Genomic DNA, 17,536 nt, shown 5'->3' with positions numbered 1-17,536 from the left:
TTAAGAGCTCTTGGCTTGGCATGGTTTGACTTTGCTTGGCTTTTAGAGTGCTTGGAGTGACGTGGCTTAGCTTGACTTATCTTTTAAAAAGTCCTTGGCATGGCATGGTTGATCTTGGTTTGGCATTGCTTGTCTTTTAGTGTGTTTGGCTTGGCTTGGCTTTTAGATGTTTGGCATGGCTTGGCTTGGTTTGGCTTGGCTTTTAAAGTGCTTGACATGGAATGGTTTGGCTTTGCTTGGATTTTAGTGTTTGGCATGGCACGGATTGGCTTGGCTTGGATTTGCTTGACTTTTAGAGTGTTTGGCATACCATGGTTCGGCTTTGCTTGGTTTTTAGAGTTATTGGCATATCATGGCTTGGCTTGTCTTGACTTGGCTTTTAGTGCGCTTGGCATGGCATGGCTTGGATTGGCTTGGGTTTTAGCTTTCTTGTCATGGCATGACTTAGCTTGGTTTGGCTTGGATTTTTGAGTGCTTGGCATGGGATGGCTTGGATTAGCTTGGCATTGCTTGGCTTTTAGATGTTTGGCATGGCATGGCATGGCTTTTAGGGTGCTTGGCATGGCATGGTTTGGTTTTGCTTGGCTTTGTTTGGCTTTTAGAGTGTTTAGCATGGCATGGTTTGGCCTGGCTTAGCTTGGCGTTTAGAGTTCTTGGCATATCATGGCTTGACTTGGCTTGACTTTAAGAGTTCTTGGCATATCATGGCTTGGTTTGACTTGGCTTGGCTTGCCTGTTAGAGAGCTTGGCATGGCGTGGCTTGACTTATATTTTGGCGTGCTTGGCATAGTATGGCTTGGCTTGGCTTTGCTTTACTTGCCCTTTAAAGTGCTTGGCATGGCATAAGGCTTTGCTTGTCATTTGGAGTGCTTGGCATGGCATGGTTGGGCTTGGCTTCACTTGGCTTGGGTTTTAGAGTGTTTGGCATGGCAAGGCTTGGCTTGCCTTCTAGAGTGCTTGGCATGACACGGTTTGGCTTGGCTTGGCTTTTAGAGTTCTTGGCATATAGTGGCTTGGCTTGGCTTGGCGTTTAGAGTTCTTGGCATAGCATGACGTGGCTTGGCTTGGCTTGGCTTTTTAGAGTTCTTGGCATAGCATGATGTGGCTTGACTTGGCGTGCTTGGCTTGACTTTTAGAATGATTGGCATGGCATAAATTGGCCTGACTTGGCTTTTAGATTTCTTGACATATCATGGCTTTTAGAGTGCTTAGCATATGATGGCTTGGGTTGGCTTTTGGTGTTGTGGTTTAGCTTGGCTTGACTTTTAGAGTTCTTGGCTTGGCTTGACTTTTAGAGTTTTTGGCATGGTATGGCTTGGCTTGGCTTGGCTTTTAGAGTTCTTTGAGTGACGTGGCTTAGCTTGGCTTATCTTTTAAAAAGCGTGTTTGACATGGCATGGTTGAGCTTGGCTTGGCATTGATTGCCTTTTAGTGTGTTTGGCTTGGCTTGGATTGGCTTTTAAATGTTTGGCTTGGCTTAGCTTGGCTTGGCTTGGCTTTCAAAGTGCTTGGCATGGAATGGTTTGGCTTTGCTTGGACTTTAGAGTGTTTGGCATGGCATGGAGGTTTTGCTTGTCTTTTAGAGTGCTTGGCATGGCATAGCTTGGCTTGGCTTGGCTTTCAGATTTCTTGACATATCATGGCTTTTAGAGTGCTTAGCATATGATGGCTTGGGTTGGCTTTTAGAATGCGTGGCATGGCATGGTTTGGCTTTTCTTGGCTTGGCTTGGATTTTACAGTTCTTGGCATATCATGCCTTGGCTTGGATTGGCTTAGCTTTCAGAATTCTTGTCATGGCATGGCTTGGCTTGGCTTGGCTTGGTTTTTATAGTGCTTGGCATGTCTTGGCTTGGCTTTCAGAATTCTTGGTATGGCATGGCTTGGCTTGGCTTGGCTTTTAGAGTGCTCAGCACAGCCTAGCTTGGCTTGGCTTGGCTTTCATATTTCTTGACATATCATGGTTTGGCTTGCCTTTTAGAGTTCTTGGCATTGCTTGGCTTTTGGTTAGCTTTTAGAGTTGGCTTGGCTTGGCCTGGCTTTTAGAGTGCTTGACATGGCATGGTTTGGCTTGTCTTGTCTTGGCTTGGCTTGGCTTGGCTTTGCTTTTACAGTTTTCGGCATATCATGGCTTGGCTTCGCTTGACTTTTAGAGTTCTTGGCTTGGCTTGGCTTTTAGAGTGCTTGGCATGGTATGGTTTGGCTTTGCTTGGCATTTAGAGTGCTTGGGGTGTTGTGGTTTAGCTTGGCTTGACTTTTAGAGTTCTTGGCTTGGCTTGACTTTTAGAGTTTTTGGCATGGTATGGCTTGGCTTGGCTTTTAGAGTTCTTGGAGTGACGTGGCTTAGCTTGGCTTATCTTTTAAAAAGAGTGTTTGACATGGCATGGTTGAGCTTGGCTTGGCATTGATTGTCTTTTAGTGTGTTTGGCTTGGCTTGGATTGGCTTTTAAATGTTTGGCTTGGCTTAGCTTGGCTTGGCTTGGCTTTCAAAGTGCGTTGGCCATGGAATTGGTTTTGGCTTTGCCTTGGTACTTTAGAGGTGTTTTGGCATTGGCCATGGCGGTTTTTGCTTGTCTTTTAGAGTGCTTGGCATGGCATAGCTTGGCTTGGCTTGGCTTTCAGATTTCTTGACATATCATGGGCTTTTAGAGTTGCTTTAGACAATATGATGGTTGGGTTTGGGTTTTTAGGGGTTTAAATGCGTGGTCATGGCGCATGGTTTGGCCTTTTCTGGTGGCTTGGCTTGGATTTTACAGTTCTTGGCATATCATGCCTTGGCTTGGATTGGCTTAACTTTCAGAATTTTTGTCATGGCATGGCTTGGCTTGGCTTGGCTTGGTTTTTATAGTGCTTGGCATGTCTTGGCTTGGCTTTCAGAATTCTTGGTATGGCATGGCGTTTGGCGTTGGCTTAGGGCTTGGCTTTGGGCTTTTCGGGGCCTTTTAGAGTGCGTTGGCATGGCCAATGGAGGTTTTGCTTGGCTTTTAGAGTGCTTGGCATGGCATAGCTTGGCTTGGCTTGGCTTGGCTTTCAGATTTCTTGACATATCATGGTTTGACTTGGCTTTTAGTGTTCGTTGCATGGCTTGGCTTTTGGTTAGCTATTAGAGTTCTTGGCATGGCTTGCTTGGCTTGGCTTGACTTTTAGAGTGCTTGGCATGGCATGGTTTGGCGTTTCTTGGCTTGGCTTGGCTTGGCTTTTAGTGTGTTTAGCATGGCATAGCTTGGCTTAGCTTGGCATTCAGATTCCTTGACATATGATGGCTTGGCTTGGCTTCTAGAGTTCTTGGCATGGCTTGGCTTTTGGTTGGCTTGACTCGTCTTTGCTTTGCTTGCCTTTTAAAGTGCTTGGCATGGCATGGTTTGGCTTTGCTTGCATTTAGAGTTGTTGGCATGCCTTGCCTAGGCTTGACGTGGCTTTTGGAGCGTTTGGTATTGCACGGCTTAGCTTGGCTTGGCTTGGCTTGGCTTGTATTTTAGAGTTCTTGGCATGCACGACTTAGCTTGGCTTGGCTTGGCTTGGCTTTTAGTGTGTTTGGCATGGCGTGAATTGGCTTAGTTTGGCCTTGCTTGGCTCTTAGATGTTGGGCCTGGCTTTTTTCTTGGCTTGGATTGACTTTCAGAGTGCTTGGCATGGAATGATTTGGCTTTGCTTGGCTTTGAGTGTATTTGGCATGGCATGGTAAGAATTTGCTTGGCTTGGCTTGCCTTTTAGAATGCTTAGAAGGGCATGGTTTGGCTTGGCTTGGCTTTTAGAATGCTTAGAAGGGCACGGTTTGGCTTGGCGTGGCTTTTAGAATGCTTAAAAGTTCATGGTTTGGCTTGGCTTGGCTTTTAGAATGCTTAGAAGGACACGGTTTGGCTTGGCTTGGTTTATTTTTTTAGAGTGCTTGGCATGGCATTGCTGGGCTTGGATTGACTAAGCTTGGCTTTTAGATTTTTTGGCATGGTATGGCTTGGCTTGGCTTTTAGTGCGCTTGGCATCGCATGGTTTCGGCTTGGCTTGGCTTTTAGTGTTATTGGCATGTCATGACTTGGCTTGGCGTAGCTTGGCTTTGCTTTTAGAATTCTCGACATACTTACAATTCACATGGAAACTAGAGGAGTGCTTATTATACAGAGAGTTTTTATTGCACGTATAATATGGACTGGGGGGAGTGCAAATCATACGTTTAATAACGAATGGGGAGTTACTTTTATACGTTAAATAATGTCTGGGGAGTTCAAATTGAAGGGAGTGCAAATTATGTGACGCCAGCGTATGTTATTCAGAATTTTCCTAATGCTAGATATCCCTTTATTTTGATTCCTCCCAAATGCGCTCTTCAGCATCTTTTTATAATGATTCTTATAATCTTTAGTTGAATGACTTGTTTTTTTTTTAGGTTGAGGGACACAATGTATATAACTGAGAGCATGGATCCTAATAATCTATATATGAGTATTCTCACTCAGCGTTGTGATCCACTGTCGATGGTATATGAGAAAAAGATAGTGTTGCATAGGCGTTACATTTTGCCTCCCACCCACATCTTACCGCCAATCTTTATCTCGTCTATTCATCAGAAAGGTGCCAATCTCCTATTTCGGATATTTAACGTCCCTCTCTGCAATAACTTGGACTTGCCCCATTCCTTTCAACGCCTCCCCTCCTCTCAACACACAAAAAAGCACACACACACACTCGCCTCCCCCTTGCTCAGTCCATGCGCTTGCCTAGCTGAGCTACCTAAACATTGATAAATCCTTTTGCTTGTTGGAAATGTGAGAAAATGCAAAGCCTTTTGGGCTTCGTCGATCCTTCTCACCCATTCGCGCTTTACAGCGAAAATTCAAATACGAGAACTTGTATCCAGCCAGTTCATGTATGAGCCTCAGGGTGTTGGTGATGGAATTCCCGATGTTTTGTCATATTTTCTTGCCAAGTCATGCTATATTTTATTGATATCGAGCGACATTCTCTCCTCTTAAATCTTCCTTTTGGTAGGTATTAGAAGTGGCAGATGCTTAGCGTGATTCTGTGTCCAAAACTATCAAGTGCTTAGTGAAAAGGTAAAAAAATCGTGTTTTGTACAGTGCGTAAAGATTGCGCTCTCTCTCTCTCTCTCTCTCTCTCTCATTCGTAGACTTCAAGCTATGTCTGTCCGTCCGTCTGACATTCAATCACGACCAAACGGCTTGTCCGATGGGCATCAAACTTGGCAGGGTTATAGTGGGGACCCATAAAATGGTTTATAATGGGGTTTCATCCTACCTCCCCCGTCCCCTCTCCGAAGGGGGTGAGGGTGAGAAGGGATTCCCTGAAACGGAGCTGGTTATGCCCGTAGACTTAGTAACTTTACGAATTTATCATACATAATTTCTGTATACATATGTACATAGTGTATATAGTGTATATAGTGCCGGGTAACTGCTCTCCTAATCCTTGTCATAAAATGCCAGCCAGTGATACATTGTTCTTCTGAAAAACTTCATTCTGCCCTTTTCATTATTTTTTTCTTTAATTCGCATAGCACATTTATCGGTGAATTCATTAATGTACTATGTAATACTGGAATAAAAAAAAAAAAAAATACTGCCTCGAGCCCTCGCTACGTGACGCCACCCCAAAAAAATTACAATAAATCTAAAAAGTGGAAAAACAATAATGGAATGACATCTGGGTGCTCGGCAAGCAATCTCCTAATACTTAGCAGGTCCACCTCTGCAGAGAGTGACATCCTTCAGCCGGTTAGGAACAGAGGAAACTAGATTTCTAAAGATCTCTGGGCAGATGTCACCCCAGACTCTACGCAGTGCGTTCTGCACTTTTGGCCGGGTCGCGATGCCTGCCTAAACAAAAGTATTTGGGATATAATATGATCACTTATCTTTTGTTTGCACTAACTGAAATTGAAATCGGGTTTTCTATGAAAAATGTAAAAAGAAAAAAAATTTACTTTCGAGTGCTATAACATTTTTTATTATGAAAACGAGTTCAAAGATTTATTTTTACTATAATCTATACATTTTAGGCAACAATTGTACCAAATATAAACTAAAAATAAAAAGCATAAGTTCTACAGAAATTCCGAAAGAAGACGGACCAACGAACCTGAGGTGAATATGGAAAAATTCTGCTAAATATTTATTTTATAAACCTTAGATTCTAATTGATTATTCCCCATCAAAAATTTAAACCAGTGTTCATATTTCATGTTCGAAAATAAATGTTGAAGGATTTTTTTTTTTTTTTTGGTTTTCGATTTCGTGTTTTTGGCGTAGCTGTATTTTGTATATTTTTTTTTTTTTTTTTATTTCGAACTCGTTTGAACTCGCATCGCATTGTATTGATATACATATATTTATTTGAAGAAAAAAAATTCAAATAATATCTAAAGTTGAGCTAGCAGCGGGTCCTCAAAGTTAATGGAAAAAATTGTTCTGCTATATGTGGTAAAAAAAAAAGTTCATTTCTGGCATTGTTCTCAAAATGCTCTGGGAGAGAAAATTTGTAACAAGCAGACTTGTCCTGCGTCGGCTCTTACTACCACCACTAACTCCACCATTAGGGCGAAAGGAAAGACGGGGAGGCCGCGGAGGGGCAATTGGCCCTTTCGCCTGCTGATTTTGTTGCACTATTCGTTTGAAACTAGTGCAAAAAATTGTCTGAGAGAAAATGATTACTTGTCAACCTACGTTACTTTAGTGCGTAATTAGGCGTTGCTATGTGGTGTAGTGCGTGTTCTCCGCTCCCTTTTTGTGGCATCTTTCCTGCAAATCGTGGTGTTAAAGCTCACAATATGTCTAATAAGTAACTTTCCAAGGCCCAGACATACACCAGAATAGTTACACTCCATCAGGAAGTTGTGAAAACAAAGTAAATTGCAGAGAAAAGTGGCATGTGTGAAAGAAGTATCCGTCTGGTAATGGGGAAGTTCACAGCTGGGGGAGGTGTCGAGATCCCCCGATATCTTTGGATGTTGGAGATCCCCCAACCTAGCTCTCAGGCCGTGTGGGTCTTGAAACTGGCTGTGGAAACAAACCCCCGACCTTCACGTCCAAAGAACTTAGGGAGCAAAATCCCGATACTTTTGCACCGGCTTCGACTGGGACGATTGGGCATGTGATTCAGAAAAGTTAGGGTACAAGAGAGCTGCTGCTAGGAAGAAGCCGTTGCTTACCCAGCGACAGAAGCTGAAACGTCTTGGAAAAGGTCATGTTCCGACCGCCCGGAGCCCACGTTGGGTGGCACCCACCGTGAATGAACCCTCTTCCCCCCTATGTGATGGTATGGGCAGGGTTTTCATACAATGACGTGAGTTTTTCGTTTTACCGAAGAACGTAAGCGTTACTAAAGAAGTATACTACACACTCTTGAAAGACCATATGGAGGCCGCTTTCACCAAGACAAGAACGTCTATCTTTCAGTAAAAATGTGACTTCGCCCATACTTCCAAGTTAGTGAATGGGTGGTTTACCGACTGTGGGGTAAACTATATCGAGAATTGGCTAGGCCAGTCCCCCGATCTTAATCCGATAGAGAACTTATGGGTTATTGAAAAAACACGGGCAAAAGGTAAAGCAACCATTTTTAATGCGGTACAATTTTGTCCATTAACTTTGAGGACCTGCTGGTAGCTTAGTATTTTACATTTTTTACTGATTTTTTTTAAATAGATTGGTATTAATACTATACGTTCCGCTAATCAAAATGATTTCAAAATGATTACAGAAAAAAGACATACAGCTACGCTAAAAACCTGACAACAACCAAACAAATTTTCCGAAAGAAAATTTTGCAAATTTCCTTTCGGACATAAAATGTGAAGTTTGTAGAAAAATTATTTAAGTGAGAAGAAACAAATTGTTTCGTAGCTCATACGGACAACTTTACTTTTTTTCCGTATTCACATTAGGTTCGTCTGGCCGGCTTCTTTCGAAATTCTGTGGAGCTTGTTTTCTTATTAATATTAGTTTGAATTTGGTACAGTTGTTACATAACATGTATGTATAGATTATAGGGAAAATAAAACTTTGAACTCGTTTTCATAATTGAAAATTTTATAGCACTCGAAAATAGAAAATAAATTTTAGTTTTTTTATAATAAACCTGATTTCAATTTCTGTTAGTGCAAACAAAAGTTAAGTGTTCATATTGTATCCCAAATACTAAATATGCCGATTTTCTTTTGTTTAAGCAGACATCTCGGCCCTCCCAAAAGTGCAGAAAGCACAGCGTAGAGTCGGGTGACATCTGCCCAGAGATCTTTAGATATCAAGTTTCTTCTGTTCCTAACCGGCTGAAGGAGGTGGGCCTACTAATTATTAGGAAATTGCTTGCTGAACACCCAGATGTCCTTTCGATTTGTTTTCCTCTTTCTAGATTTATTGTGGTTTATTTTTGGGTGGCGTCACACGGCGAGGGCTAGAGGTGGGTGTGAAAAGCTTTTTGATCCCATTTAAAAAGAGAATCTCTCTCTCTCTCTCTCTCTCTCTCTCTCTCTCTCTCTCTCTCTCTCTCTAACACACAATTTATAGTCATGTGTATATCATGTTCTGAAACTTGAGAGCACTCTACAGTCAAACAAAGTTATTTTACTATATTCCGATTATGACTACGTCAACTCACGATTTCATGAGTAAGAGAAATTATTGTAGCATTTAATATCAGCGAAAGTAATCTAGACTCTAAAAACAAAGGAGACAATGAAACCAAATGAAACCGTCTTTTCTCTGGCAGGTTAGCTTTCTTGTTTTCTTTTTGTCTTTTATATTTTTGTTCATATGTATTCGTTCCGCATCAAGAAAGTGCCTCTGAAAGTGCATGAACTATCAGGCCTCTTTACGTGAAGAGTTTTTCATCTTTGTATTCCGGTGGGTCTCATATTTTCACGACTAAACTTTCGGTGATCGTTTCTGTGTTTATTTCTTTTCATCTTATGGACCAGAAGAAACACGAACGCAGACGATTAGACAAAGTTTGAAAAAGGATAGTCTCGGAAATTGCTTCGTTGTCGAAGGCAACTTTTATTTTGTCTTTTTTGTCTTTTATGAATATTGCCATTGTTCTGAGTTTCATGTGATGGGATTACTTCCTCTCCGTTTTTTATGTAGAGAATTCTCGTTTGTGTCAAGTTTTTCTAAACTTTCACATATTTTATATGATATTGCTTGAGCAAGAAAAATAAACCACGCCTAACTAAGACTGTTCGTTGAAACTTTACCATCACTAAAAGACTTGCTAGTTTTATGTAGAAGAAAACTATTGAGATGACTATTGGTGTGTCATTCCGCACTTTTTCTTTCTGCCCAAAGATCCTAAAAACTACAGAGGCTAAAGGGATGCAAATTGGTATGTTGGTCATCCACCTAACAATCATCAAACATACAAAATCGTATCTCTATAGCTTCAGTAGTTTTTTTTTTTATTCAAGGATAAAGTTAGCCATGATCGTGCATCTGGCCACCGGTAAGGTACCATCAACACAGGCCTCCACCAGGCGCGGCTGAGAGTTTAATGGGCTGCGGCTGAAAATTTCATGGACTACGGCTGAGTTTTATGGGCAGTGGCTGAGAGTCACATACAGCATTATATGCTGTACAGAAAACGTCTGGCTGTCAAACCTTTTTTTTTTCCGAGGACAATAGATTTATTCAGTTACTTTGACAGTTTTACAGATGTAACTGGAAGAACGATAAATGAGAGCGATAGGGTAATGGACTCTCAACTATTTCCAGCAAGATAAAAATAAGATAGTGGAAAACTAAAAGTGAAAAGTTGTAAAAACTTTCTGCTAATGGACTGATGAATCGTAAAATCCATTTGAGTGGCTAAGATGATAACGCCAGATGAATGACCAACTATAATGACTGACACTTGTTTTGCAGGATTTTCGCCGATCCATCGCTGGTGGAAGTTAGGGAATGAATATCATGGAAAGGGAGGTTGGGGGGTGGGGGGAGTTGGTTAATAATAACCAAAAGCCTATTTGATATTATTTATTTGATTAGATTTTATAATTTTTAGGCATAATGCCAAGCACTGGGCCAACTAAGGCCATTCAGCGCTGAAACGGAAATTGACAGTGAAAAGGTTTGAAGGACGTCACAGGAGGATAACCTCGCAGTTGCACTACGAATCAATTGTTAGGAAAGGGTGGAAAGTAAGATGCAAGAAAGTTAACATGAAAGGAGGTACAGTGAAAGGAATGAAAGTAGTTGCAGCTAGGGGCCAAAATGACCAAAAGTCTATTTAAAAGTTCCATAGCAGAAGCGTGAGATATGATCAACTGATACAACTGTTTAAGAGAAAAATGTCAGGAGATGCTGATATGAGGTGTAAGCAACAAAACTTAGTATTCTTTATAAACGCGAAAAGAGCTCAACGCCCAATCAGTTATGACAGTTTGTAACTGGTCCCCGATGGGTACTGGATGCAGTAGCTGCGTAATGACAAATGCCTAAGCAAATTTTGCTTTCACTTAGTATCGCCTAAAAGAGCCTCTCAAAACCGGTAAAAAGTCAGGTCTAAAAACAGTATTCCGAGAAAAATTAAAAGGGTCTTATTGCTAATGATAACCTGAAGCAAGAGGCGCAAAGAACAGACGGTTTTGATCGCTTAACATGAGGAAAAAATAAAATCCTTACCCAATATGACATCATACAATTTTGGTAAAGAGCACAATATCTTCCATTACCGTATGAACACCAATACTTGCTTGTAGGTGCCTCGTATTATGAAAGACTCCGTGTGAGGACGTTCAACAGTAATAACTACATGATTCACTTCGCACAAAACTCGCCATAATATTCAATGAATGGGAGGAATTATACAATGCAAATCTCTGATTCCATTCCAAGGATATATTATGATATTGCTGTAGGGCAGTAATAGGTCACGACTACTCAAGCTCCACTGATAACGCTTACCTATTAAATGCAAGTTAAACAAGACACTTGAATCTATCAAAGAAGAATATCAAGTTCATACAACGCTCAACCTTAACTTGTATTTTATTTGTGTATAGATATCTAATAGAGAGAGAGAGAACAACAATGAGCACATCATAACTAGGTTTTCCTTATTTACTTACAAATAAAGGAGGGCGAGAAGGGAAAGTCTTTATTCCTTCAACATGTAAATGAAGAATAAAGTCAAGAGTCAAAGTATAATCAAGACTGCTTAATAACACATGCGAATACACAATGCTTCTGCACGCTAAGTGCACTTATACACATGTTAAAAAAGAAAACATACATATATGCACACACATTCAACAATAATGCATAACAGTGATTCCAAACATGAATTAATCACTCCCTTCAGTTGTAGTATAGAATCTCTCCACATTTAGTCTAGCGAGATCAATTCCAACTAAGCGATTCTTATGTTAAAGCAGAGGACGCGAGAATATGCAAATTATGAGATAAGTATCAAATACCGAGTTCCTGCCACCGTGAGTCCTACACAGCGACGGAAGAATTCCCTGCTTCCTTTCCTTTCACATGAAGCGCACAAGAGGCATCGTACGTATTCCAGTGCATTCTAACCAAACGGAATCAAGGATTGTAGTCAACATTTCGCAGGTATAGGAGAGGAAAGAAAGTTACGGTAAAGAAATGAAAATAGGAGTGACTGATTTTTTTTTATAGATAATGTGTGTGTATGTGTGTGTGTGAGTGTGTGTGTTTTGGAGCGCGCACTGACTCCAGAGAGAGTATCGACATCGCTGCAGCAACTTTCGCCAGTTTACAAGAAACACATCTAATTCATAAACTAGTCACCAGAAATTACTTCTCTTGAGGGCAATATTGCTTTCTTATACCTTTCATTGTTATTTCCTTTCATTTTCCATCTTTCGCATAAGGAGTTTACAACAGTCATTCGAGGATAAATGTTTTTGACTATACGATTAAAATTTAAAGGGAAATTATGAAAGGAAGGACGGGAGAGGGAGTGAAATCGGGAGAAGAAAAAGAGAACCGCCGTTTGTCAGGCAAAACCGAGTGGAAGAGGATCAACGGCCTTTCACACTTGGATTCAGACGATAAATGACAGGGGAATAACTGCTGCTGCTCGGTCGGAATGAATCTCAGCATAAAGTGGCTCTGCTGTGGCTTATAAAAATCGGAGAACCTTAAAATTTATTCGCAGGAATCAAAATCATTAGAAATTACTACAAATGAGAACTGTTTGAGAAGCGAATGAGAATGTCCCGGATTGCAGAAATGTAGGAAGTGTCGCAACTATGCTGATATCAGTATATAGCCGCATACCTATGAAATGTTTTAAGATACTTTTGCCAATAATTATAGGTAGGTTACCTCGGACGATCATGCAAAAACAATGAAAACGGCTACAATAACAAAGATAATTATATGTATATAGATAGTATATATATATATATATATATATATATATATATATATATATATATATATATATATATATATATATATATATATATATTTATATATATATATATATATATATATATATATATAGTAACAAACAAGTCCTGGTATGTATAAGCATCTCCTAAAGAAAGAGAAAATCATAGTTGATAATATATATATATATATATATATATATATATATATATATATATATATATATATATATGTGTGTGTGTGTGTGTGTGTGTGTGTGTGTGTGTGTATGTATGTATGTATAACGAATCACGAAAGTTAGGAAAGTGATAAATACATAAATAAAGATATATGCCACGAAGGAAAATAAACGACGGAGTGTCCATGAGACCTTTCGACGTCCAAACGTCCTTTACTAAGCAGATGAACTGACAAACATGAGGAAAAAGACAAAACAAGAAGATTCATATACCTGACAGATATGGATTATAAAGAGATTAATACCTAGAATCCGACACACCTGGAAGATGAGTAACCTTCTGTTACGAACCGAGAGGGGTCCGCTTCAGGTTCGATATTATTATAAGCAAAAAGAATTCAACACCAACAGTTGAAACTGGGGATACGAATATAGAAAGAAACACTAACACAAGAAAGGTTTATTTACAAGCTTACTAACAAAGATAAATGCAGAATGGTGTCTCCTATTCACATAAAAAAGGTAAACTCTTACACTGCATGAACTGGGGGAATAGTAAGGAAATGAAAGTACTTGCCGACCAGTTTTGCAACTCGAAGTGATGGCTTCACAAAAGGAGAACTTTAATTGTAGATGCCTTCTTGCCTCCGTGTTGCAAAAAATACTGTCTACTCTTGATACTTGAAGGGCAGGAACTCCCCAAAACCTCTAGCACAAAGTTTCTTCTCTGAAGTCTTGCTCAACGTCAAAATAACTCGGTCGTCCACTCCTGAAGACGACTTGACCAGAATTCGACCAATTATCGGGCAATTTTTCCTCTCTGATCCTTCGTCCTTCGTCTCTTATCTAACTCTGATGATCTCTCACTGATAATCTGATCTGTGGCTCTTACTGATGATCTCTGCTGCTGATCTCTCACTGATCAGATCTGTGACTCTTTCTGATGGTGATCTGTCTTCTACTTCGTCTGTCGTATTTATACGCCATTTTGGCGGCGGGGCCTACGGCGAACGTCACAGACTCCCGAGATTACCGGAATGATTTAGAAGAATCTTGACGGAATATTGCATCAGAAATCGCGGCGTTCCTCACGTCATGTCGGTGCCTGTCAAGTTCCACAAAACTCCTGCCGATTCTAGAACCATCATGAGAACAGGCACCTCCAACTCATGTGCGAATGCATCCTTGCTGCAGAATTTCTCGAAGATGGGTTTTCTTTTCCTTTATCTTTTTTTGCTATACAGCAATTACCATTACATCTTCCCAAACAAGCATAAACAATGGGTGTAATTAAAAGTTTAAGACAATCATCTCAGATACAAGGACAAAACAATTAAAGGATTATAGGTGACAGCTATTCAGAACTTTCGTAAACAAAACCATTTTCACAATACATATTCACAATATATGTTAGACAGACATTACAACGAAGATAACTATAAGGCAACTAATTTTTTATTTAAGTCTGTAATTATATCTTATATATATATATATATATATAATATATATATATAGTAATATATATATATATATATATTATATATATATGGTATACATACATACTACATTATATATATATATATATATATATATATATATATATATATATGTATATATATATATATTATGAATATGAAAATGACATTTGGAGCCAGATCACTGAAGCCCTGTGATTCTTCCTTGGGTGTCAATGGATTCATGATGATACTGAAAGCATCAAGTTTCCTTCCAATAGAATTTCATTTCTCATGCTTTATATTTTGTTATTTTGTATGTCAATTAGCTCCGTAAATTAATTATCTCAAACTCTGCCACTATCTACCCTAGGTTTCTTATGCCCATAGTTCCTCAGGAAGATGTGATATACTGTACATGTATACGCAAGCCAAGCAAGACAAAGAAATAACTAATATCTACCGAAATTGTTTAATAGTTTACTAATTCTGATAACCACAAAGGGCAAATCGTGATGGAGGAACTAGAAGGCATTTTAAAAGCCTAAAACAATGAATGGATAAATAAAAGTCAACGGAAAGTGACATCCTCTTAGGAGAAATACTTAGAAGAAAAACCAACTGCCGTTACAGACTAAAGTGTTAAAGTAAGGGAAGAGGCGACACTTCGTAAAAACCATTTCGAAATGGCAAGGTTTGTCGAGTCGAAAGTCTTAATTAGGCTAACGTCTTTTCGAAATAAACTTGCAGCAGGCCAAAAACTAATTCCGAAGATTAAAATGGAAACCATTTAACCTATTCACATAAAGTCGAGGAAAAATTCCAAAATCTATAAAGGAGAAAACAGTGGACACAAAAAGTTAGTTTTCGTTAAGAAGCAATTTCCCTGACGAAAACTTTTCCCCAATGTCAGCGTGCCTGTGTTTCTTGTTGTAAAATATGTAAATGAAGAAACAGGATGGCAGCAAAATATTACATAATAAGTGTTATAATAATATGAAGAGAGTAGGCCCTCCTTTCAACAAGTTCTGTTGCAGAAAGCACATGCATTTTAATAATAATAATCATCTTTACCTCTTGGGCCGCGAATGATTGAGGAAACAGGTCACTTAAGATTAAATGAGAATTTAAATATGCACTGATCAGCATAAAGTTACTTCTCTTTAGTCCTTCGATCTTCTCTGACGTTTTACGTTATCTGTAAATTTCCGTTAGGAAGTCACCAACGCCCTGAACGGAACAACAAAGCTACATCTGTGAAAATATAATTCTCAAGCAACAGTGACATATTTTGGGACATAAATATATAATACAATTAGCAACTGCTCCACATGAATAGCTCAGTTTATTCAGAGTTAATTTCCCGATTGAAATGGATGAATATTACAAAAACGTATTTGTATCGCTGTCAGCAGCATCCTGCAGTCGTCCTTTTTTCTTATGATTTATCGGCAAATTCTTTATTACATTTTTATTAGGTAATATCAATTTTTGGTTTTGATGTGTATTCTAAGTATGTTATTACTTCTGAAACAATGCTTACAATGATTATAATAACATATAGAAAACAAATCACATGTAGTAATTAACTTGTGCTATTAGTCGATGACAATGAGCAAAACATATATATATATATATATATATATATATATATATATATATATATAATATATATATATATATATATGTGTGTGTGTGTGTGTGTGTGTGTGTGTGTGTGTGTGTGTGTGAGGGTGTGTGTGTGTTAACAGTTCCCCCGAATAGTAAGTAGCTCCTGAGGAAAACCAGGAATGCTTAGATGGTCACTAAATTTAAATTAGAACCATGTTTAGAAAATTTACGTAGAATCATATATTTAAGAAAACTCTTTATCCATACAGTGACTGACCTCTACCTTGCACGTGTTCCCGTTCTTACTACGCATTAGGGTCTTCCAACACCTATTTCAAAGCACTTAGCCACCAGCACTCTCTCAAAGCAAACACAAATCTAAATAAGTGATCAAAGGTTGCACCACATCTTTATTGCATCTGTACATTTTTCACCATTTCACTCCTACCTAAGTGATCCACACAACTAATAGAATCCTCTCATAGTCTTCTTGCTTTCATTCGCTTTCAATATTCCCACTTCGCTTCCACAAACGAAAGCTGACTCAATAATAGTTTTAAGGATTCCCAATTTGCCTCCACAGACATTCCATTCTCTTCTCAACTTTTTGCAATATCCATCCTAAATTCTTCACTTCACCTATTCTGTGATTTATCTTCCCTTTTTTTCCTCCTATTAACTACTGCATTTAACTCACTAATCCAAAAGAGGAATAACTATAACAAATATAACATTTATTATTGTGCAAGTTTTATTAACACACTAAAAATACATTTACTATGAGATATATAAATATCTCAAAATATATATCGATAGCAACCATTCCCTGACCTATATATACCCTTTAAATGCTGCCAGCCTGTTACGAAGCCTCCCACGAGTAGAACTAGATCTGTTTCATAATTTTGAGAGCTGAGAGTAGCATTTACAACCGCTTATTATAAAATTAAAGGTAAGTATAAACCAGAATTTCCTGAAGCTAATGATTCAGTAAGAGGCAGCATAGTATACTACGATTTATAGCCCTCTCTCTCTCTCTCTCTCTCTCTCTCTCTCTCTCTCTCTCTCTCTCTCTCTCTCACACACACACACACACACAACTCAGAAAGGAGGTCCACCTTTGGCGAACTATTTGTAAAACTAACCACTTGTTGTGCTATCCCGCTAACTAACGAAAGCCAAACGGACAACCAAAGGAAAAATCCAGAGAACAACATAACACCACTTTCGTTGGCGGAAATAGTAACTAAACTTACAAAATGAAGCATTATCGTTTCTTCCGTGTTTCAGAAGCAATATCTTTCAGTTAAGCAATAACCAAAGAAAAAATCTGGAGGAAAACATGACACCTCCACATTCGTCGGCGGAAATAGTAACAAAACTTAAAAAATAAAGCATCGTTGTTTCTTCCACGTTTCAAATGCAATATCTTTCAGTTAATCAAGTACTACTTCGCACGCCAGTGACAAATTCGCACAAACAACAATTCATCGGCGCAACGGAGCCACAAGGCATGCTGTATGATTACGTTGTCCCGTTTGTTTATCGGTTTATTCAAGTCTCTCTCCCCCCGCATCTGTCAATTCAATTTCATCTCTCTCTCTCTCTCTCTCTCTCTCTCTCTCTCTCTGGCACACACACACACACACACACACACACTTAGGATCTAAATTATAAATAGCAAAAAAATTTGTATTTCTTACATTTAAAAATAAGGCAATCCACAATTACAGAGAAACTAAAGCCCAGATTTTAACCAGTCTCAGCCCCCTATCGCATCCTGCATCAAATCCGGGAGTCGATGGAATTAATTAGAACATGAATTTGCTGTTATGGTGCCAATGAGAGGCGCCGCTTCTAAAAGAGAGTTTTCCAAATACCTGAAAGATTTTGAATAACAAGCTGCTATAATGATTTCAAGAAAT

Source organism: Macrobrachium nipponense, chromosome 3, assembly GCF_015104395.2.
Source record: "Macrobrachium nipponense isolate FS-2020 chromosome 3, ASM1510439v2, whole genome shotgun sequence".
NCBI classification, from domain to species: Eukaryota; Metazoa; Arthropoda; class Malacostraca; order Decapoda; family Palaemonidae; genus Macrobrachium; species Macrobrachium nipponense.
Note: the sequence above shows the minus strand (reverse complement) of the source record.